Source organism: Eptesicus fuscus, chromosome 4 (assembly GCF_027574615.1).
Source record: "Eptesicus fuscus isolate TK198812 chromosome 4, DD_ASM_mEF_20220401, whole genome shotgun sequence".
In the NCBI taxonomy this organism is placed as follows: Eukaryota; Metazoa; Chordata; class Mammalia; order Chiroptera; family Vespertilionidae; genus Eptesicus; species Eptesicus fuscus.
Genome location: NC_072476.1, coordinates 90,284,211 through 90,307,537, shown reverse-complemented (window position 1 = coordinate 90,307,537; position 23,327 = coordinate 90,284,211).

The following is a 23,327-nucleotide window of genomic DNA, read 5'->3' as shown; positions in this document are numbered from 1 at the left end:
ATCAGGCAGGGTTCTTTGGAAAAGACAATAATGCTGGGGGGTGGGGGCAGGGAAGAGAGAAAGAAGGCATCAGAAATAGAGGAAGACCAAATATGAGATTAATTGACTCCGTAATAGAAGTCATAGGCAGGAGTTTACAGGGGCTGAGCAGGGTTGTGAGGACAGGGCATTGTGGACATCACTCATTCATAGGGTCGTCAGGAGTCAGAGACCACTCAATGGCACATTAGCATGCACTGCAAAGGTGGTTAGCATATAGTAATAGAGATACAAGTATAGATACCTTGTCAATTTTTCATGACCTGAACATTTTATTGAACCAAAGAGTGCTGCTTGTATAACTTGTTACTATTAGCAGAGAGCTGTGAGACTCTCCCATATTCTAGTATTTGTTATAGAAAGAAATTGATCCGTAAAGACCTACAGGACCTGCTGTTCATACTCATTTTTAAATGAGGGAAAGCAGACTAGGCATGAACACTCCTTGTTTACTTTGGAGAAGAGTGGGGAATTCACATAATGCTAGACTAGACATAATGTGGACTAGAATTTCTAATCCAAAAAGTAAAATACAATCAGTGGCATTTTTATATTTTAAAAATTGAATGTTTTATCTTTATGCAGACCACACAAACACACACACACAGTGAAATACACCCAAGGCTTGGCGAGTTAATAAAAAGCATACTCTTTTTTTTCCAGTGAGGTGGAATTTATTGGCTATTTCTATTACAAATACGATTACAAAGGGAGTCATAGGATTGCAGTTAATCAAAAGATAACAATACACCTTATGTGCATATTTAGTATAGAAAGGTATTATCTTATATAATAAAAGGGTAATTTGCAAATTGATCCTAATAGTGGAATGACCAGGAACAACTGGCCACTATGATGCACACTGACCACCAGGAGGCAGATGATCAATGCAGGAGCTGCCCCCTGGTGGCCAGTGCGCTCCCACAGGGGGAACTCCGCTCAGCCACAAGCCAGGCTGATGGCTGCAAGCACAGCAGCAGTGGCAGGAGCCTCTCCCACCTCCTTGGCAGTGCTAAGGATGTCCAACTGTGGCTTAGGCCTGCTCTCCCAGGGAGTGGGCCTAAGCTGGCAGGTGAACATCCCCCAAGGACTTTCGGACTGCAAGAGGGTGCAGGTTGGGCTGAGGGACTCCCTGAGTGCACGAATTTTCATGCACCGGGCCTCTAGTATCTCTCTATATATAAAAGCCAAGCAAGTGGAACAACCAAAATGACCGGTTACTATAACTTGCACTGCAACCAGCCAACTGGCCCGATTGGGGTGGGGCTGGCCAGCCAACCTCCTGCAGCCCCTCCCCCCAGTTGGCCCAGCCCCAATGGCCCCAATCAGGGTGGGCCATCCGGACCCCATGCACGAATTTGTGCACTGGGCCTCTAGTTATTTTATATTTGTGTTGGGCCTTTTAAATAATGACATGGCATGAGTTCTGTTTTTATTTTTCTTCTCCTATTTAAAATTGATGATCCATAAAGCTTCTTTATGTAACTTCTCTAATAACCTTTATAACCATTTTCAATGAGTCATTAGAAAGAGCAGGAATAAAATCCATAGTTAATGAAGACCACTTAGAAAAGACAAACCATCCTGCTTTCACAGGGTTCAATGTCCTTTATATATGTGAATTGAATCTGGGATGTTTTCCAATTCCTATATATAAAGATATAAAGCTTCTTTGTTCAATTTTTATTAATAAAGAAGCTTTTATCTTATAGTGTTTTTGTGGGGTTTTTTGCATTGGTATGAGAACTCTTTCTTCATATAACAATGACTATTTTTTGTGCATTTAAAATGACTTTACATTTATTTTAAAGATATTTGAAAGGTAATATTACATAACAATAAACTATAATGTGCATGGTATGAACCCCAGATATATGTTTTAATAGCATAGAACCCTGGTTTGAAATATGTTGAATTTATAACTCAATTGTGACAGCCATAATCCTTTTATGATTAAGCTATATAGGTATTCACTCATACTGCAATATATAAGCTGTCTTAAATCTGCTGCCCTAATATGGATAATGTTGATAAAAGCCCCATTTAAATTAAAAAACTAATAAATATAGGATAAAATTTTAGTATTGAAAACAATTTCTCAAATGTGATATATGAAAAGTCTGTTATTTTACAGCTCATTTATAGAAAAGGGAATAGTATGTTAGGGATTTAAGCTATGAATTTAACAACCTTTTTGGAAGATAATTCAAGTGAAATCATTATACTTCCTTTTAGAATAACTGGCAGCTATTTAAAAAAATAAAAAAATATATATAATTACACATTTGTTCTAAATTATATTTTAAAATACGAATTTATATTTTAAAAAGGTATATCTATGACCTATTGAATCAATAATTTGTCTAGAGTTTTCATGAATAATTCATGCCTCAAATCTAGTGAAAGTGAATCAATATACACATATTCTTAGATATGAGTGTTTTTGTTAATTTCTTAATTAAGAATAACAATAATAATAAACACCATTTTCAAATCAATTCTTTTGATTTTTGGTCATTCAATAATGTTATATTTATATAATAAATTAGCCTCTCCCTGTCATACACACATATGTACAAATAAATACATACACGAATGAATTCAAAGTGAGTAAATATATAGTGGAAGTTTTCATTCTGATATCCAATTACTAGATTAGTTAATTACCTGAAGTTCTCCAATCAGTGGGAAAAAGATGATGATAGATGGTCACAGCATACTGAACATTCATTTAATTTTTATATTCCTTCCAAATTATTTGCTTTTTTCTTAAAATAGTTCAAGCCAGTTATAACATAGTAAATATATATACGTGTGTGTGTGTGTATATATATATATGTATCTATATATATATATGTGTGTGTGTGTGTGTGTGTGTGTGTGTATGTGTGTGTGTGTGTATATATCTATATATATATCTATATATATATTTAGACATATATATCTATATATATATGAAAAGTTGAATTGGACATTATGTAAGTACTATTTATAAGTGTAAAGGTAGAGTTCAATTTTTATGGAAATAGTCATATTGTTGGTACTCCATAATGATGAATAACTCCCATAAAAAATTGAGATAGTTATTGTAGGGAAGGCTACTATAAAACTGCATTTTCAATGAGGGCAGTATCACTGCACTCCTTAAGAGACCAGTATTTATGCTTGGGACAATGTGAACAAAAAAGTTACAATAATACAGAAATCCTACCCACATCTACCAGCTGATTAGGGTATTTTGACTATATTTATCAATCTAAACTTTGGCCTGAACCTGAAATCAATCAAGTATTGTTCCTCTTTGCTTCCTTTCAGTATTTAAACTCGTCTGTATCCTTTGTCATAATAATCATAGACCTCTTTCCTCACGACACTGGTCATACAAGTAACCTACATACAATCAACATTATCTAGTGAAAATGTAATGATGTACTGTCAAAGATATTCTAAAGCTAAAGAATCTAATCCACCCTTCTTAAGTATATCCAAAATGTTTATAACCGCCCATTATAAATAATAAAAGTAACTATTATATTAATATTTATTTGATACCAGATACTGTTATATGCACTAACTCATCATATCCAAGCCACAACTCTTAGAAGCAGGCACAGTTACTGTCGTCATTTTATGGCAGAAGAAGAAACTGAAGCCCAGAGATACTAAACAATATGCCTCAGTTCCACTGCTAGTCCATATTGAACTAAATTTGTACCTGAGCACTTGCACTCCAATATATTTGCTCTTATATTGTACTACAAGTGCTGTGAGTTCTATTACATCCATTTGATACTCTTGGTCAGTCAATGGACAAAAACAGATTGGTCTGGGGTAATGGCAATGCGCTTACTTACGCTTAATGAAGTTAACATTCCATTTGCAGCCGTGGTCTCCTTAATGGTGAAATCAATACATCCCTGGCTCCTGTAAGCAGCTATTGACATAGTGAATCTATTTTATCCGTTCTATTAAATAGAAAACATATAAGTAGTATCCTTTAACCTACTACACCATTGCCATCCTGCAAAGGAGAAAGACACTCATTTTACCAAGGACTGGAGAAAAAATTTATTATTATATCATAACTCTCTTGTCAGCAATCTCTCTGTAGGGAAAGTATAATTCTCCTATACTAAGGGTCCTGGATAATGTGTGTGTGTGTGTGTGTGTGTATGTGTGTGTGTGTGTGCATGTGTGTTTATGTGCACATAAGCACATGTGTGTGTCCATGTATAAGAGTAGACCCATAGAATATACAAAATAAAAGATATCTCTGTTTTCTTTAATACACAATGATTCATTTGCATTATTATAACTTTCTTTAATATCTATCAGAATGATAAACATAACGGCGGATATTCAAATGATAGTGTTTAAGACTCTAATGACTCCTGGACTTCAATGTGTGACGAGAAAGATTTTAATTTCAACCACAGACTGAACATTTTCTCCGTGGGAAACCATTGTCAATGTGATGCTTGAGGAGACCAAGCTGAACAAACAATGAGTCAGAGAAATAAAGCCCTATCTTCGCAAGGAACAGAGCAAAGAGTGTCCAAAAGCCAAGACAGTATTTTAGGAGGAGAAAATGTTATAATAATGGAAAAGACTGAGTTGGATGGCACTGAGCACTATGTAGCAATGTAATGGGGAAAACTGTGGGAGTGCTTCCAAGGGTTACACTAAGGTGACGGCATAAAACACATAAAGTGGGTTTAAGAATGTACTGTTGAAAGACTTGTGTTTCTTAAGAAAGAGTCCAGGAAGCCAGGCTTTTCTGGGAAACATATGGATCACAGTGAAAGCAGTCAAAGTATTTTCTGACCTTTCTTATTTACAGACAGAAAATTGGCTGTTGTCCAAATGCCAGCAGGTAGACAGAAACAAAATTCTGATCTAAGTTAAAAAAAAAAAAATCTGTTACTGTGTAGGGAATGCCTGCTTGTATCTCTGCTGGTTAGGAACTGAAGTTATGTCACAACTCTACAACAGCAAGGCCACTTTATCTGCTCATTTTATTCACATGACATTTTAGGAAGTGTTCCTATTTCTTACTGGGAGGGTTTGCTTATGTCTAATGGAGATGGTGATATACTCTTCAATGTGATCAACATCAAGTGTTCCCCAAGCTGATCTACAGATTCTATACAATTCGTATCAAAGTGCTAGTGTCTTGCTTGCAGAAATCAGCAAGCTTATCTTAAAATTTATGTGGAAATAGAAAGGAGTAATAATAGCCAAGCCGCTCTTTAAAAAGAAGAATGAATTTGTTAAACTCACACTTTTCCAATTAAAAACTTTCCATAAAGCTGAAATAATCAAGAGAGTGTAGTACTGGCACAGGAATAGTCATATATCAATGGCATAGAATTAAGAGACCAGAAATAAACATTATAACCAATTGACTTTCAACAGAAGTCCAATTTGATTCAATTGGGAAAGTGGTCTTTTCCACAAAAGTTTGAGACAATTGGATAGCCATATGTTTTTTAAAAAATTAAGTTGGACCATTGCCACAAACTGTATGCATGTGCTAGTATATACTTACGTTCTGGCATGTATGTACATGAGACCATGCCATATGTATTCTTTCTATAATGCTTACTGCATGCTTACTTTTGCTGTACACTATAACAAGCACTAAGAATTTAGTTCTTGAGAGACTTAGACTAGAGAAAGATAACACTTTTATTTTTAAATGCTCAGATATTTACAATGTAATATCTTATAGTGAATGTTATGCGAAAAATAGAGATTTATGGACCATCAAACCTCAGAGGGAAGGTAGGGGAGGGTGGGGGTAAGGGGGAGAGATAAACCAAAGGACTTGTATGCATGCATATAAGCCTAACCAATGGACACAGACACCAGAGGGGTGAGGGCATGAGTGGGGGGTGGAGGGCAATAGGGGGATAAAGACACATAATGTAATACCTTAATCAATAAAGAAAAAAATATATTTAATAGATTATTTTAAATTTCAAAAATTTACCTGGACATATTTTTGAGAGAAGTCCAAAAAGCCTAATGAATGTGCCACAATATTCTTGGAGGTTATTGCCCAGGAGTCAGCAAAAGGTCAGTCCTAAAGACCTTCAGAATGTGCAGTGTTAGAACAACCCAGTCCGGCAAAACATAATGGTAATTCAATGAATACTATACACTAACTTTAGCTTTCATACTGCTGTTCCTTTAAGTATAGAATTTGAAATTTTTAAATGTTTTTGAGACTAAAATGAACAAATAAAAAAGGCCAAACACCTCTAAGAAACTATGGGATGCTTTTTCCTTTATAAAAATGATAATTTTAGTCAAATTAGCTAATATTAAGACAGGAAATACTAAAAATTCTAATTATTTTTTGCTAATTTCTCCCCTCTTAATTTGGTAATAGGACCTATAGGCTATTTGCTCTTCCCAGATGTTTGAGAATACAGAGGAGCTGGAAGTTCTAAGTGAATGCTTCTGAAGTTTAAGTAGACTCTGAATAGATGACTGTTGTATAATAATTTTAATTCAATACATTCTTAAACTATTCTTCCTTCCTAATCAAGAATGAAATACATATAGAATATATATAATTGTCCATGACTTTTTCAAACTACAAAGTAAAAGCTTCAAGAATATGTAACAGGGTCTCACATTATTTCATTTTATAGTATCTTTTGGTATTGCATGTCCTTTAAAGTTGTAATTCAGACCAATTGTTTATATTGAGTTTGGGTTTGTAGCTTCTTGAGGAAGTTTATCATATTTATTTCATATGAACTAAACATAAACTATATTACATTGAAATTTCTACTTTCCTTAATTGAACCACTGAAGTTATGTAATTGGCACATAATCCTAAAGGTGGTATAGTTTCTTAGAATCTGTGCAAACAAAGACTTCCTGGAATTAGAATTAGATATATTGATTGCACTTCTGCTCAAGGGAAGTGCTGATCAAGCAGCAGTGATTCATACAACTGTCTGGTGGCACATGCTAAGCCTAGAACAGAGCAAGTTAGCTAGCCATCATCTATAATATCAGAGCAATCGACATTCTTTATTGCTCTATATAAAGGCATGCTATCATTTCCTTCTATTCTTACACCCTGCACCTTCTAATGCAAATATTATGCATGCCATTTCAATCACGAATAACATTAATCTTTGTTTCATATTCATGAATATGATTGTCATTTATACTCACAGATGACAGCTTTGAGGGTTTTACTTCAAAATGATGTGCATGAAGAAGTCAGTGCTTTCTTTATATATGTTTTTCTGCAGTGATTATCTCAAGGATTTAATCTGTGTTGAAACTTACTTTGTCATGCTGGAGAAGCATATCTATAATAGCCCAACAATCATTGTCAATAAAATTTTTATGCGATATTTTTGTATTTGCTAAGTTTTTATTAATACTCAGAAACTTTAATTGTTCATTGAACTGTTTCCAATACATTGTATTAGTTTACAGGTGTGCTAACACCTACTGAAAACTATATAGACTGTATGTATATCCATTCACTAAGACTTTGTTTTTTAGTCATTCTATTTCCCAGGTAAGTCAGTTACATAATCTTTTAAGATCCTCATTTGGAATGGAGAAATTATCCTTCAGGACACTCTTTATACAAACCCAGCTCATTAACTCTCAATAGGAAAATTTAAGATAGTCATAAAATCTTAAAAATATATTTAATGTCACCTTTAACTTTCATCCATTTTTCAATAGCATTCATCATTTTTCCTAGGGGATTTGTCCATGTTCATCATGCTAGTAGGGCCTGGGTTAATACAGGGTAGCTATAAATGTGACCAGAGTTTGTATTATTGTTAAATTTATCAAGATAGTATATATGTGTATATGTGTTGTGTCTTATGTGCTGTTGAGTTGGCCCCTACTCCTGAGGACCCTTCGAATGAATGATGTCCACAATGTGCTGTCCTCAATAGCCTCACTTAGCTCCTGTAGACTCATGTGTATGGCTTCTTTTATGAAGTCAATCCATCTCATATTTGGTCTTCCTCTTTTCTGCTGTCTTTTCTTTTTTTCCCAGCTTGATTGTCTTTTCCAAAGAACCCTGCCTTCTCATGATGTGCCTGAAGTAAGACAGCTTCAGTTTTGTCATTTTGTCCTCTAGGAATGTTTCAGGCTGAATTTGCTCTTGAACCCACTTATTCATCTTTATGGTGGTCTCGGGTATCCATGGACTCTCCCCCAGTACCATATTGCAAATGAATCATTTATTTTCTATTAGGCTTTTTTACTGTCCAACTTTTTCATTTGTACATAGTAACTGGAATATGAGAGTGTGGGTGATCTTATCTTTGGTCTCTAATGACACATATATCCATTGTGTTAAAATGGAGCAGCACAATAGGGATTATAATGAGAAGAAATAGTTTCCTTACATTTCTCCCTTATGCCTACCACTTCCATAATCAACTTCTTTCAATTATTTCTTCTTATTTTGTTTAGTCCTTTGGTGGTTGTTATGGTTATTACTATAGTTCTAGATAATACATTTATACCTTCATTGTTTAATTTCTTAACCTTGCAACCCCATAAAGATTTAGCTCAACTTGTGCCATATATTTTCTCCTTGCTCTATTGTCTTCTTTTTTGTCAGTGTTATTTGTTAACTTTGTATATTTAAATATTTTATTTTATTTAAAACCCATTTTGGGATCCATTAATTTTGATATTATCTCTTGATTTTCCATTGTTACAAAAATAGTTATACCCTAGGTCAAGAAATAGTGCTTCACTCCCCTTCTGTACATTCTCCTCCACTTTCCACAGTGGTCACCTCTGTCTATCCATTTATATTTACAAAACCCTGGTTGTACTTTGTGACTCTACTGGGCTTTTATTTTTTCCATACGTTGACTTATGGTTTAGAAATCCAATGATTCTTGTGCTCAGTTAAACATCTTGAACTGGAAGAGTGATAACTATTTAAGCTTCTTTTTCACTTCTCATTTCAGCCATCCCTATAAAACAAACTATAAAACCATTTTTTAAAATTTATATTTATTTATTTATTTATTTAATCTTTATTATTGAAAGTACTAGAGGCCCGGTGCACGAAATTCGTGCATGGTGGGGGGTTGTCCCTCAGCCCATCCTGTACCCTCTCCAATCTGGGACCCCCTCGAGGGATGTCCAACTGCCCATTTAGGCCCGATTCCAGTGGATCTCAGTGGTATTAGGCCTAAACGGGCAGTCGGACATCCCTCTCACAATCCAGGACTGCTGGCTCCCAACTGCTTGCCTGCCTGCCTTCCTGATTGCCCCTAATCGCTTCTGCCTGCCAGCCTGGTCATCCCCTAACCACTCCGCTGCCAGCCTGTTTGCCCCCAACTTACCTCCTCTACTGTCCTGGTCACTCCTAACTGCCCTTTCCTGCAGGGTTGATCACCTCCAGCTGCCCTCCTTTGCAGGCCTTGTCCCTCTCAACTGCCCTCTCTTGCAGGCCTGGTCCTTCTCAACTGCCCTCCCTTGCAGGCCGGGTGCCTCCCAACTGCCCTCCCCGGCTGGCCATCTTGTGGTGGCCATCTTGTGTCCACATGGGGGCAGGATCTTTGACCACATCGGGGCAGCTATATTGTGTGTTGCAGTGATGATCAATCTGCATATTACTATTTTATTAGATAGGGTAGAGGCCTGGTACAGGGGTGGGGGCCAGCTGGTTTGCCCTGAAGGGCATCCCAGATCAGGTGGGGGTTCCCTTTGGGCGTGGGGCGGCCTAAGCGAGGGGCCTGTGGTGGTTTGCAGGCCGGCCACGCCCCCTGGCAACCCAAGGGGAGGCCCTGGTATCTGGAATTTATTTTCCTTCTACAATTGAAACTTTGTAGCCTGGAGCAGAGCCAAGCCTGGGGCTCCCTCCAGGCCAGCAGCCATTTCTGTTGGGGTTATAATTGAAACTTTGTTGCCTTAAGCAGGTGGGCCCCGCCAGGGTGTGCAGAAAGCTTTGCTTCCCCTGTTGCCGGCAGCAACCCTGGCCTGCTCTCTCAAGCTCCATTCTGCTGCCATTTGTTTGAATTTGTTTACCTTCTATAATTGAAACTTTGTAGCTTGAGTGGAGGCTTAGGCCTGGCAAGGGCAGGCAGAAAGCTTGGCTTCCTCTGTTACCTAGGAAACCTTGCTGTCTGTGGCTGTAGCCATCTTGGTTTGGGTTAATTTGCATGCTCGCTCTGATTGGATGGTGGGCGTGGCTTGTGGATGTGTCGGAGGTATGGTCAATTTGCATATTTGTCTATTATTAGGTAGGATTACATATGTCCCCCCTTTTTTCCCCATTGACCCCTTCTAGCCTGCCCCCACCCAGAGCCCGAGACTTTTACCACACTATTGTCTGTGTCCATGGGTTATGCATATATGTATGCAAGTTCTTTGGTTATTCTCTTTCCACCCACCCACCCCTACCTTCCCTCTGTAATAAGTAAATTAATAATTGTTTTGGTTACCGAGGCCATATAAATTTATTGGATATTGTGTTAGATGAAATTATATATTTGTCATTTTATGTCTGGTTTACTTACTCAATAGTTTATTATATTTTTCATCAATGAAACTAGGTCAAATTTTCCAGGTGCAACTGAGCTCTGGAACTTTCATATGTGTAAAATCCTGTTTTTTGGCTCTACACACACATCCAGAGTAATTTCATATATGTGAACCCAGGAAGGTAATAATTAAAATCCCCTAAAATTCTAATCTGTTTGTGGCATAACACAATGCACACTCAAGTCCATGTGACATAATTAGATGTTCAATATATTTCATTATAAAAAATATGGTAGAAAAAGAATGTGAATTTAATTGTAAGTAAAGAATCTGCAACTAATTGTTAATTGATAGTAGATAAAGGAAAGAAGCAAGCTATTTATGAGAGAGCTTAATAAAAAATTTTATTTTTATTTTTTGTTAATCCTCACCCAAGATATTTTCTCATTGATTTTTTTTTTTTTTATTGATTTCAGAGAGTATGGGAGAGAGAGATAGAAACATCAATGATGAGAATCATTGATTGGCTCCCTCCTGCACGCCTCCCATTGGGGGGTCTCGAGCCCACAACCCGGGCATGTACCCTTGGCCCGAATCAAACCTGGGACTCTTTAGTCCTCAGGCTGACGCTCTGTCCACTGAGCCAAACTGGCTAAGGCTTCTCATTGATTTTTAGAGAGACTGGAGTGGGAGAGAAACATTGATATTAGAAAGACACATCAATTGGTTGCTCCCGCACAGGCCTCAAGCCTACAACTGAGGTAGTACCTGCCTATAACCAGAATCGAACCCGGGACTCTTCAGCCCATGGGGTGACGTTCTATCCACTAAGCCAACCTGGCTAGGGCTGAAAATTTTATTTTTAATCATCCCTTACCTAAAAGGCAATATAAAGTAGGCTCTTTCTACAGACTGAGGGATCTTTATTCACTCCCTAGGGCTTGTCCTGTTTTGAGATTTAAAGAGTTAGTTAGGTAGTTTTACCAGGAGGCAAATTGAATAAATGGCAGTGTTCCCAGGCAAACATGTTGCTAAATTGGTAGTAGGCCTTCATAGTTGTATTCATATTGTGCATTTTAATAAGCCCATACATTCAGTTTTAGAAAAAAATAATTATTGCAAGTAAATTCAAATCAATACACTTTGAAACATTCGTTATTGCATTTCCAGTAACCACTCCTTTCTGTAGTTAAGGGTCCATCAGATTCTCTTATCTTTGGGTGACAGTTTCTTGAAAATTGCAATAAATGTGGCAATCAATGCCTTGACCTTCAAAGATACTAGATGCAAATCTAATGGAATGAATTAATGTTATGATAAGAGGCTTATGTGTTGCCCTTCTCTGATTACCTGTCTGTAAAGACAAAATAATCTACAGTAAACACCACATTATTCAAAGACTAAAATCTCATTTTCACATTCCTCCACTCACTAAAAATATACACAACTTTAAAAAATCCAAATAATTAAACGTTTTTAATTACTTTGATTTTCCAAAATTGTTAGGGACTAGGAGGAATGATTAATTAAAGAAATTTCATGACTTAATAGCAAATATTCTAAATGATAGGTTGAAAAAAATCCAGTCACTTTAAAATTGAGACAGGTCATTTTTGTAGATTATATATGTAAATATTATTATATTTACATATATAAGCTATTATATATGTAGCTTTTTACATATCTAAGCTATTATATATGTAAATATTATTAAAATAAATTTTGCTTTAGAAATATATTCTTGAGGATGCATTTAAACTATCTTAAGTAGAATATGAAACACTTAGGTGATATAAGATTAAAATTGATATAAAATAAACACAAAAACTATCCGTTCTCACTTTCTAGTGAGTATCAAATGTTAAAATAAACCCTCCTTTAAATTATGGATTATTTTCCTGAATAAACAATATACTTAAATCACCTATGTGTAACACTTCATTTATTAGTGGAAAAATAAATCTGCTTAATTATGCTTTTAAAAATTCGCAAAACATAAATATTTGAGCAAAGCCTATTATCTCTATTTACTAGTATATTTGAATAGCCCAATATTATAATAAAGACTTTTAAAACTCATACTATTTATTTATGTTAGCAAATGTTTTACATTCAGCACATTTAAATCATTCTACTTAGTGACTTCTATTATAATGAGATAGTACCAGTGAGTGGCTCAGGACTTGGCTTAAAATTCCTCTCTGTGTTTTAGCTGATGCATTTTTTTATTATTATTCAGAGAATTCAATTAAGTTAGATCTACGATTTCTTGCTCTGACAAACTGTTTCAGTTCAGTTCTCTTTCCCTGTAATTACCTTAATGGTTTAGCTGCTGGATGTTTTCCCTGGAAACCTGAGATGCTAGTTAAGTTTCTCCTGTAAAGCTTCTCACTATAAAAGCTTGTTAACCCAATGCCAAGCTTCATTGAAAACTTTGAGTAGGACAATAATAAACTAAAAAATAAAATGTGCTTTCTTGTAAATATCTCTAATTGTTAAATGTATGTAACATTCAGTAACAAATGTCAGTTTACAAGGGGGGAAAAAAGCAGGTATTAGACATTAGTTGTGATTAGCAGAAGCTCAGAACAGAATGACAATCTCCTACCCAGCTGGCGTGGCTCAGTGGTTGAACATTGACCTATGAACCATGAGGTCACGGTTCGATTCCCAGTCAGGGCACATGCCTGGGTTGTGGGCTTGATCCCGAGGGTGGGGCAGGAGGCAGCCGATCAATGATTCTCTCTCATCATTGATGTTTCTATCTCTCTCCCCCTCTCCCTTCCTCCCTAACTGCTATCTAGTCCATTTACCCTGTCTCCAAAATTATTATTAAACTCTTTCAGACTAATAACCTCAGGCAAATAGCATACGCAAGAGAATGCCTAAAAGTGACACCTGCATTATAAAGGAAACTAGGGCAGGACAAAAGTCATGAGGGGTGGTCATGGCAGATAGATTTGTGAGTGAAGACCTCTTTGTGAAGTGACATATAATAGAGATAAGAATGAAGTGAAGATGGAGCTATATAAACATTGACTGAGATACAGTGTTCAGCAAGAGGGAAATGCAAATTCAAAGAGGTTTGCCGCCCTTTCCCTCAAAGGACAGAAATGAAATTAATGTCTTTTACATACATTAGTGTCAATAGTTACCATGTGACCATTTCTCTGAATTATTAGTTCCTACTTGTATGTTCCATCAGAACTCTCCTAGGTCTGGCAAATTCTTTATGATACAAAAGATTACTTATCATTGCTCACTCTGCTCCACCAAAACCTTCATTCCCCAAATCTTGATCCAGATTAATGGCATTACTATGCACCTACATGTACCTACCCAGAAAATAGTTATTGACTCATATTCTTTTTCATATTCTGAGGCCAAATTTCTTTTCCTCTGACAGTTGAACCCTTCTGCCAGTCTTTAAGTATAAGAAGATGTCCACCATACTAACTAACCATAGCTAAGCATGGCTAATTCAAAAAGCTACTCCTTCAACCTCATCAAATACATTGGTATGCAGTAGTCATTTATAAAATATATATATTTCTATGCCAGCACTGTGGTCTAGCCTGGGCCTCACGTGGCTTTGCATGTTTTGAGCTAAGACATGCCATTTATTGACATACTTATTCTTTGTGAGCTACCATAAACTGTTGGGCCCAGAGTCATTGTGTCAGAGAATTGTTTATCCTGATGCTTGGTTACCCAGACAGAACACTGATGTTTGAGCCTGATTTTCTGCGTCTTCTTACTCAGGCACACATCTCCATGCCATAACATCAGTAATAAGACTTTTATTTCTGTTTTGCTTCTCCCTTGCTTTAATTTACCTTCGCATTATCATTGACAGCACACAGATTAGATGAAAACATGAGTATTGATTGAATAAAATTCACCACTAGTTGAATAAATTTGTAAGATAATGGTAATCCTACTTATGTGTATTCATATGCACGAGCAAAACTATACCATTGTTGTTTCTAAAACAGCTCCTCTCCCATACTTATATAGTGTTCTTACTTGTATCTATGATTTTTCCTTCTACCTGGAGTAACTTGCTCTCCCTAACATACTGTACTTCTCCCAAAATTCTACCCATTCTTGATGTCATATGTCAGTTAGTATATACTCTGGTTTCTTAATCAAATATGATCTTCCCTTTAACATTCAATGGGACTGTGTGTCTCACTTATTGTAGTTATATTCTAGTTTTAAAATATTGACTATGTATCATTTTCTCTAAGAGTTAAATTTGCAATGACATATATTTCTAGTAGTTCCATAGTATAGCACATTCTATATCTTAAAAGCAGTACTTATTACTGTAATTCTTCCATTTTGTTCCACAAATAAGTGTTACTTTTATTGTATTTTATCTATGTTAATGACAATGTTAGAGAACCTCCTGGCTTTAGCAGGAAACCACTGTATATACTCTTCTTGAATTCTTCACACCCACAGATATTTATCTTACCTACGTAGATTCCTACCTCTCTCCCAATATAGCAAGCTCACCATTGAACTATAAGATCTGTCAAAAGGCGTTATATTTGTTCTCCTCTATATATCCAATACCCACTGATACATAAATTAATATGTGACTTATAAAAATATCTCCTATTATCATTTCTTTTAAAAATTTTTGTACAGTAACTTTGGCCTCTTTGCTGTATTTAAAACACATTCGTTTTTAATGCTTTAGCAGTTTTAATTTTCTCCACATACAGTTTGTGTATGTATTCTCAGGAGAAGATAAGTTCCTTAATTCTTCAGATTTTGTCTTTTTAAAAATTGTAATTTAATGTTTAAAAGCATGCCTAACATAGTGTTAGAGTCCAATTACTTGGTGGAATTAATAAATAAATGATCTTTGAACTCACTAGTTGATTAGGGATTTTCTATACCTACCTGTGCCTGCCCTCTTCACCTCCATGTCTGAATCTTCATTAGGTTTTATCATAAATATTAGAAAGGACTCCTAATTGGTCTTTCTATGATCTCCCTTCCAGTCATCTTCAAAGAGGTGGAAGTTTGATCGTTATAAATGTTAAAGTCAAATAATGACAAGCCTCTGTTTTAACACTTAAAAATGTTTCCAATACTGATTGGATCATCCAGGCATTTCCTTTCAGGGCTAAATTGTCCTTAAAAACATATTCTCGGTCTCATTCTGCAGCTATAGTAACCACAGGCGCTTTCTACAACACAGAATCACTGGACACCTTACGAAAGCACATTTTTTTTTTTTGCAAGTTGTTTATGGCTAGTGTCTTTCTCACCAGTTGCATCATATATTTTATTTATTTAAAGAATAAAGATTTTTCCCTCCAGTTTTATTGAAGTGTAATTAGCATACAAAAAATGCATACAACATATGTCATTAATTAATAATTAATGCATATAATTTGGTGAGTTTAGACACATGTATACACTTGTGTTACCATTAACATCATATATTTTAATATATAAGCATAGCCTGGGATCATAAAAAGATATCAAAGGCCTTAATATTCAAGATGAGAAATATTATTCAGGCAGAAATTCAGAAAATTTAAATACTAACAGCAAAAATCTGAAGTAAGCTGATTCCAAAGTAAAATGTTTCAATTCTCGTTTTCTTTCCAGTGTTTTTGTTTGTTTTTCAGTAATTGTAAATGTCTCATGATACCAAACATGGCCAAAGAATGAATTTTATTTAGACAGAAAGTGATAAGATTGTTGTGTGTATCTTTATATTTATTGTATATGTACTAGTAGAAGATTTGGGGATTTCAGGGAAATCCTTACACAGACATTTAAGTTATAGAAAATAATTCTCTATATTTAAGAAAAATATGTAGTATATCTTAAAGCAAACAGAAAAATAATTCTTTATTGAAAAATAATGTTTGATTTACACTGGAGTTCCAATTATCATTTTACAACCAAACTGTGCATACTTTGTATTATTTTACTTAAAATTCTGTAAAGTCAACATGTATATAAAAGGGAAAATAGTCTTAGTCTTGCAAGAAACATTGGTTTAGTGGCCTTAACCTGCCACCTTGTGGTATGATAGCTTCATTGCACATTTTCACACATCCGCCAGGCATTGTATTTTCTCAGATATAGAGAAGGAGTGTTAAGGCTGCCTTCACTTTGTAATTTTGTCTATAGTTTTTAAACAGAACATTTTGGAGGTAAATTTTCAAATTTATTGTTACATAGACATATTTATCCTGACAATAGTGTGTGTTAAAATACCACTGCCGGTTCAGTTCATCTTTGATTATGAGCATTTAGGGTTAAATAGAAAAATGAATAAAAGCTAATGTGTTAGATGCTAAAATCATACAGGGAATAAATCAATAGTTCACATCACATGGCCAGGTGTTAATATACATTTTGAATATTTTCTTTGATAAAACAATTTTATCACTAGGATTCACTGCTTTTCATTCTATAAGCCCATGTTTAAAAAATCAAAAAACAGTTTTACACTCTATGTAGAAATAAATGTATTTTGGCTTCAAATCATGACCTCAATAATACAAAATATTTATTTGTAAAATAAGACAATATTTCATTGGGATCATCAAGTTGAGCCTTTAAGTAATTGTTACATAGAACTAAACTTAATCATTAAATTAACCCTAATCTGTGAATTTCTTATTATAAATCATTATCGAATAATTACAATTACAATCTGAACACAAAAGTAGCTCTTCTATAATTTTGAAGCAATGCTGAGAATACTTTAGCAATGATATAAACCTATGAGCAAATAAAAGTCCACATACCATTTCTGCGAAGAAAAATTGACTGAATATGTTTAACATGGCGGCTTTGGAGAGTGATACCAGCAAAATAGTGGAGTTGAAAGTTTTAAACTCCAGTCTATCCACAGAAACATAAAAAATAGAAAAAGGAACTATCTGAACATTTGTCAGAATTCTGGAAAACAGTCAAAATCTTATAGCAACAAAGTGAATGCTAAATCAATAAAAGACAACTTAAAAGATGTTCTTGTAATACAAGAAAATTTCAGCCCAAACACTGGTTGAACACAAACTAAACTTTCAACAATCAAGAATAGTAAACCGATTGGTTTAAATGTTGACCCCCATATGCCAAGATTGAGGGTTCAGTCCTCAGTCAGGGCACATACAAGAAACAACCAATGAATGCATACTTAAGTGGAATAACAAATCTTCCTCTCTCTCTCTGCCACTCTAAAATTTTAAACAAAATCAGTAAACCCTAGAGAAAGAGAGAATTCAGTTGCCAGAGTTACCACATTATAATTATAATGAACGAGCTGGTGTGCTTGAAACCTCAGCCAGTGATGGACTCATAGAAGTTGCCTCTTTTCCTAGAAGCAGATTCTAACTGGGGGGGTGGGAGGTTGTTCTGGAAATGCCACCAGAATCGAACATAGGTCATGGTGTCCAGACCTGGGCAGTGCAGGGGCAAGGCACAGACCACTGGGCAACGTGGCCGGGCAGAGTCTAAAATTACAGACAGACCAGAAATGCAGGAGCCATGTCCTGGCAGGAGGGAAGGGCTAATGAGCAAGGTCACTGGAGACCTCACATTGTTTCTTATCACAAAACTAGAGTCCCGGTGCATGAAAATTCATGCACTGGAGGGGGTGTCCCTCAGCCCGGCCTGACCCCTCTCACAGGACAGGAGCCCTCAGGGGCGGGAGGTGACCCGGCGATCAGGGGAAGGCGATGCCCCCATCACACCTCTGCTGCTGCCACTGCTGGCAACGCAAGCCTTGGCCAGCCCTGGTTACCTGAGCCTCAGACAGCCCTGGGTGGCTGGGCAGCTGCCATCCGAGGCTTGCCTGTGCCTAGGGCCGGCCCTGGGCAGCTGGGGAGCTGAGAGGACTGGGGGACTCTGGAGGCAGGCACGCGGAGCTGCCGCACCCGCCCTGCTTGCCGCCCTGGCAGGGCTGAGGGGACTGGGCGCCGCCATCTTGTGGCTGTGGGTGCCACCATCTTTGAGGGCGTGGTAGTCAATTAGCATATTCCCTCCTTATTGGTTGTGGGCTCCGCCATCTTTGTGAGGGTGTGAGGGTCAATTAGCATATTCCCTCTTTATTAGATAGGATTATCAAGCCCATGCCCTCTGGAACCGAAGGGAACTCCACTGCTGTGAGCCCCAGAGAGCTTCTTCAATTAATCTGCTGAGATTGGACATTAAAGCAAGTGTGGTCCCATGACCATCTGGGCAGCCCAGTAAGTGGATGTCCACTTTCTACTTCTATCAGAATTAATGGTCACACGCCAGTGGTCTGTCCTGTGCTAGAGGCTGAGAAAAAACAAACAATAGAAAAATATTTCAATTTAGAAACTTAGATCAACTTCCTAGGTGAATTACTTTAAGGAGAGGAAAACTGAGATGTTTAGTGCTTCATTCACACTCCGTATGGAGCAGAAAATAACAAATTAGGATTTGCTTAAAAGTCCCTGGAAATGAGCATGCTAACCAGAGGGTAACCAGAGGGCCGTTCCTAATTCTTTATCGTCCTTCTCTGCTGCTTAGTCTTTCCCTTTCCTGGGCTGTTATCTCTTTAAAGGGGCAATTACTCCTCCTTGGTTTTGTGTATCAACACTTACCTCAGTGCCGGTGTGTGCTAGGCTCCCAATTAACACAGTTTACAAAAGGCCTGTTTTATGGTGCAGAGTACAACACGGAATTTCTTTAATTTTTTTTTTAATTGAAATCACTATCACACAAGTTCCCCCCATAGTAATGCCCAGCTGCAAACACATTTTGCTGAAGTGAAACATTTTTTCTAATCTCTCAGAGACTGTAAATATTTGCTCCTTCACTTGGGGGTCCAGAATAGCTCACACACATTTAAAAGCTGTTCTGACCTTGGCATTAGAAGGCTCGGGAGATAAAAGTGGAGGATTATACAATATTTTGGCCTGGGTGCAAATTATGTCCCTCTCCATTCTGAATATTGGCCGATTGGCATTCATCCCCACAGGAGCACTGAGATCTGGGGCTCACCGAGGGGCGTCTGTCTATTGAACCACCCTTGGAAATCTTAAGGCATAATTAGGCAATGCAATTGGCACAAACCCCAGGATTTGGAGACTATTTTAAAATGGTGCTGTCAGGACAGGGACTCTAGTTGTTGCCATCGGGACCTTGGAGCAGACTGGGAGCAGAAGGTGACTTTCATGAATGTCTTAGGAGGACTCGTGGCTTTGGAATATGTTCTTATCTCCCTTCTCCATAACTATGCATAAACAATGCATAGGGAATTCTTTTATTGAAACCTCAAGGCCTTACATTTAGACCTGTGACCTCCTCTTCAGAGGAACTTATACAAAATCACAGGGAGACACTGACAGCCTTGAATAATGATACCATCCACTTATACTGTAGTGGACACATCACCCACACAGCCCTATGAGTCAGTACTTTCAAAACTAGATCTACAATTTTTTTTGATAGTACAATTACCGTATATTATCAATTATTTGGGGTTAAAACGTTTATTAATGTAAACATTGCAAATAGGCCGCCAGGTTTAGCCCTGTTTGGCACTTCTCAGCTGGCTCCTTCACTGGGGCTCCATGGCGCTGCTGGTGGGTGGGGTCCATGGCCCTGCAGGGTTCCATCCCTCAGCTGCCGGTGACTGTGCATCAGGCTGTCCTCAAACCTGTGGGAAGGCAGCGGCTGGCCTGGGTGACCTCTGCGCCTACACACACAGTGTCTGTTAATCCTCTCAGTTATTTGAGTCACCATCAGCAGATGAGTGGTTCACATTGAGATTCTTCTTCATCACTGTCAACATAGAATTAATTGTAAAGGCCTAGCAAATGAAATTTCCTAATTAACTTTTTCCTTTTTATTCTTAAATGAGCATTGTTAATATCTAAGTTTTTTCTTGAGTAATATTTTGCTGGGACAAATAGTGCAACTTATATACCATTCCAAGTACTATTAATAGGCACCTCTCTTTACATACAGGCTTATGAACAAACATTGAATTTCTCTGACTACAGGTTCTTTTTCATTAACAAATAATGTGCTCTCTCTCTCTCTCTCTCTCTCTCTCTCTCTCTCTCTCTCTCTCTCTCTCTCATAATCCCCACTTTATCCTTAAGAAAACCTATTCCAGCCACAGCAAATCTCACACAATCTCGCTGAATTTGATAATCTTTTTCTGCATGGCTTTTGTTTTGGGGGACTCTAGTAAGTCCACCAGTTTTTATTAAATTTTATTAAAAGTTAATTTATGCTCAATGCCCTTTATAAATGTAACTTTTTTTGTGTAGTTTTCCCTGAAATTTCCAGTAAAAACTATTTTTTTCTTTCCTAATTATTTCATTGTTCCACTAATTCAATTTTGTTTTGTGATTAATTTTTTTTTTGTTTTTATGCATAAATCTCAACTATTTGATTCACATTCAGGTAAAGACTAGAAACGATATAAATGTAGGCAAAATATTCCATATTTTTCTTTGAGCCTTTCTGTGCTATTCTTATAAAAGTCATCTATATCATAATCGAATCTACAATATACAAAAATGTAAAGAGATCTATGGGCTGAAGTAAATCCTTTCAGCATTGCTAGGGAGCAAGGTGTGAAATTTGTAATCTCTTGTCTCAACAAAGAAGATACCGTAGTAAATTGAATGTACAGAACAGATTTTTGCACTCATCCTGAGTTTACCAAGATCTTCTTCACATCATAATATCCTTGAAATCTGTTGACAGATTGCTTGTTTCCACACTGATTTGCATTGTCAAAAATTAGGGATTTTTTCTGATCATTTACTTTGACAGCAATTTTAAATGTCACCAGTAGGTGCCATCTTACAACACAAAATAAAAAAGAACTTATATATGTCATAATTTGAAGGTATCAAAAGATGATAGTTAGATGATAGATGATAGATAGATAGATAGATAGATAGAGATAGATAGATAGATAGATAGATAGATAGATAGATAGATGATAGATAGAAGATAGATACCTGATTCATTATATAAATAGTTACTATATAATCACACATAAAAATAGAAATGGCTCCAGAAAGTAGGCCCTACATTGTTAGAATACATTCAATCTCTTAGACTGATTTCCATATCATTAGATGTTGCCTTTAACATCAGAAAGGATATTTTCTGATACCTGTAACAGAAAGTAACACTGGCTTTCATAGAGCAATATGGATTTGTTAGAAGATGAAAAATGCTGTACCCCACTGGTACCTTTCTGTTCCTTAAACACAATGAACATAAACAACATCAGATAGTTGTTCTTGTGTTGTTTTTTTCTGCCTAAAATATTTTCCCCAACATATCTATATACATATCTCCTCTTCCTCATCCTTCTCCTTCAGGTTTCTGCTTAACTATCAAAAAAGATCCTTCATTATCAACCCAGTTAAAACAGAACCTCTATATTCCTGTTTCATTTTTCTCTGATTTAATTTTCTTTGTACTGCTTATCATAATTTGATAGACTATATGTTTTGTTTATCTCACTATAGGTCTTTTCCTAAATGGTATAAGCTAATTGACAGTGAGAATTTTATTTTATGCATTGTTGTGCCTTCACACTTCAAACAATGCCTGTCATATTAAGTCATTAGAGAAATATTTATTGTATAAAAGAATAATTTAATGAATGGCATTAGAGGTTGACAAATTAGAAACTTGAGAATTAAGATAGGAAAACGGTCAGACAATAAGATAAAAGAGAACATCTAACAAAAAAAAAAGAAACAAAAACAAAATAGTCTTTCAGAATTAATAGTTGGACTAGATAAGGTTGCAATAACTCCAGAACACAAGCCACCACTGAATAACTGGACTGTCATGGCTGATTTGGAAAAGCCTCTTCATCATAGTACACTCACACAGGTGTCTCAGGTGCAGCCTGCTAGGTCTTCCAGGAATCTATTCTAGTCTAGTCTGAGACTTGGTTTTCAGAGCAAATGGGGCGGGGGCGCAGAATCTTAGTTTTACTCCTCTGGTGACTTCTTCCCAAATAGGAAGAGGTCGTAAAGATGTGTGATGTAATGAGAATCAAAAAAGAGGAATGAGTAGAATCACCTAGCACTGGCCAGAGCATTGGAGGTGTTGGTGTTGTTGTTGTTGTTGTTGTTTTTAATTATATAGTATATTTATTTACACTAAGAGATTCTTCTATTGCCAAACAATAATAATATTCATTTATGTCCTGTCACTGACTATATACCAACCATGTGTCTACTATAGTTTTATTGATTTCAATATTTATTTATTTTTATTTTGCACACACAGATGACTATTCTAACCCAAGTTGTGTATTTAAAGGAGGTGTATAGTTATAAGCATTATAATTACTGCTTAGAAGAATAAAATTATTAATTAGCAATTTTGTCCCATTGGACTTCTGGGCTTAAAGGTCAGTTTTAAGACATTGATTTCTAGGAGCTGAGCTAGTTAGGCATGATATTTACCCTGCTTAGTATAGGTATTGTTACATATGCATTTGATTTTTTGGGCAGTCTCCAGATAGGTAACCTAGAAGTGTCATATCAGAAATTTCACTTTGAGTAGATGCTATGAATACTTGTCATTGCTTCTATGAACTTGTTTCAACATCCATTCTCCTAGGTAAACCTGAGTTATTGTCTTTATGAATTTGTATATAGTACTGCAGAATTTTCTAGAGAAGTAAGTGGGATGCTATTTTGACATGTTTATATTTCTATTATTACATGCTAAAGCATAACATCATATTGTTCTATGGTTTTGATTTCTAAACTTTTAATTCAACTGGTTAG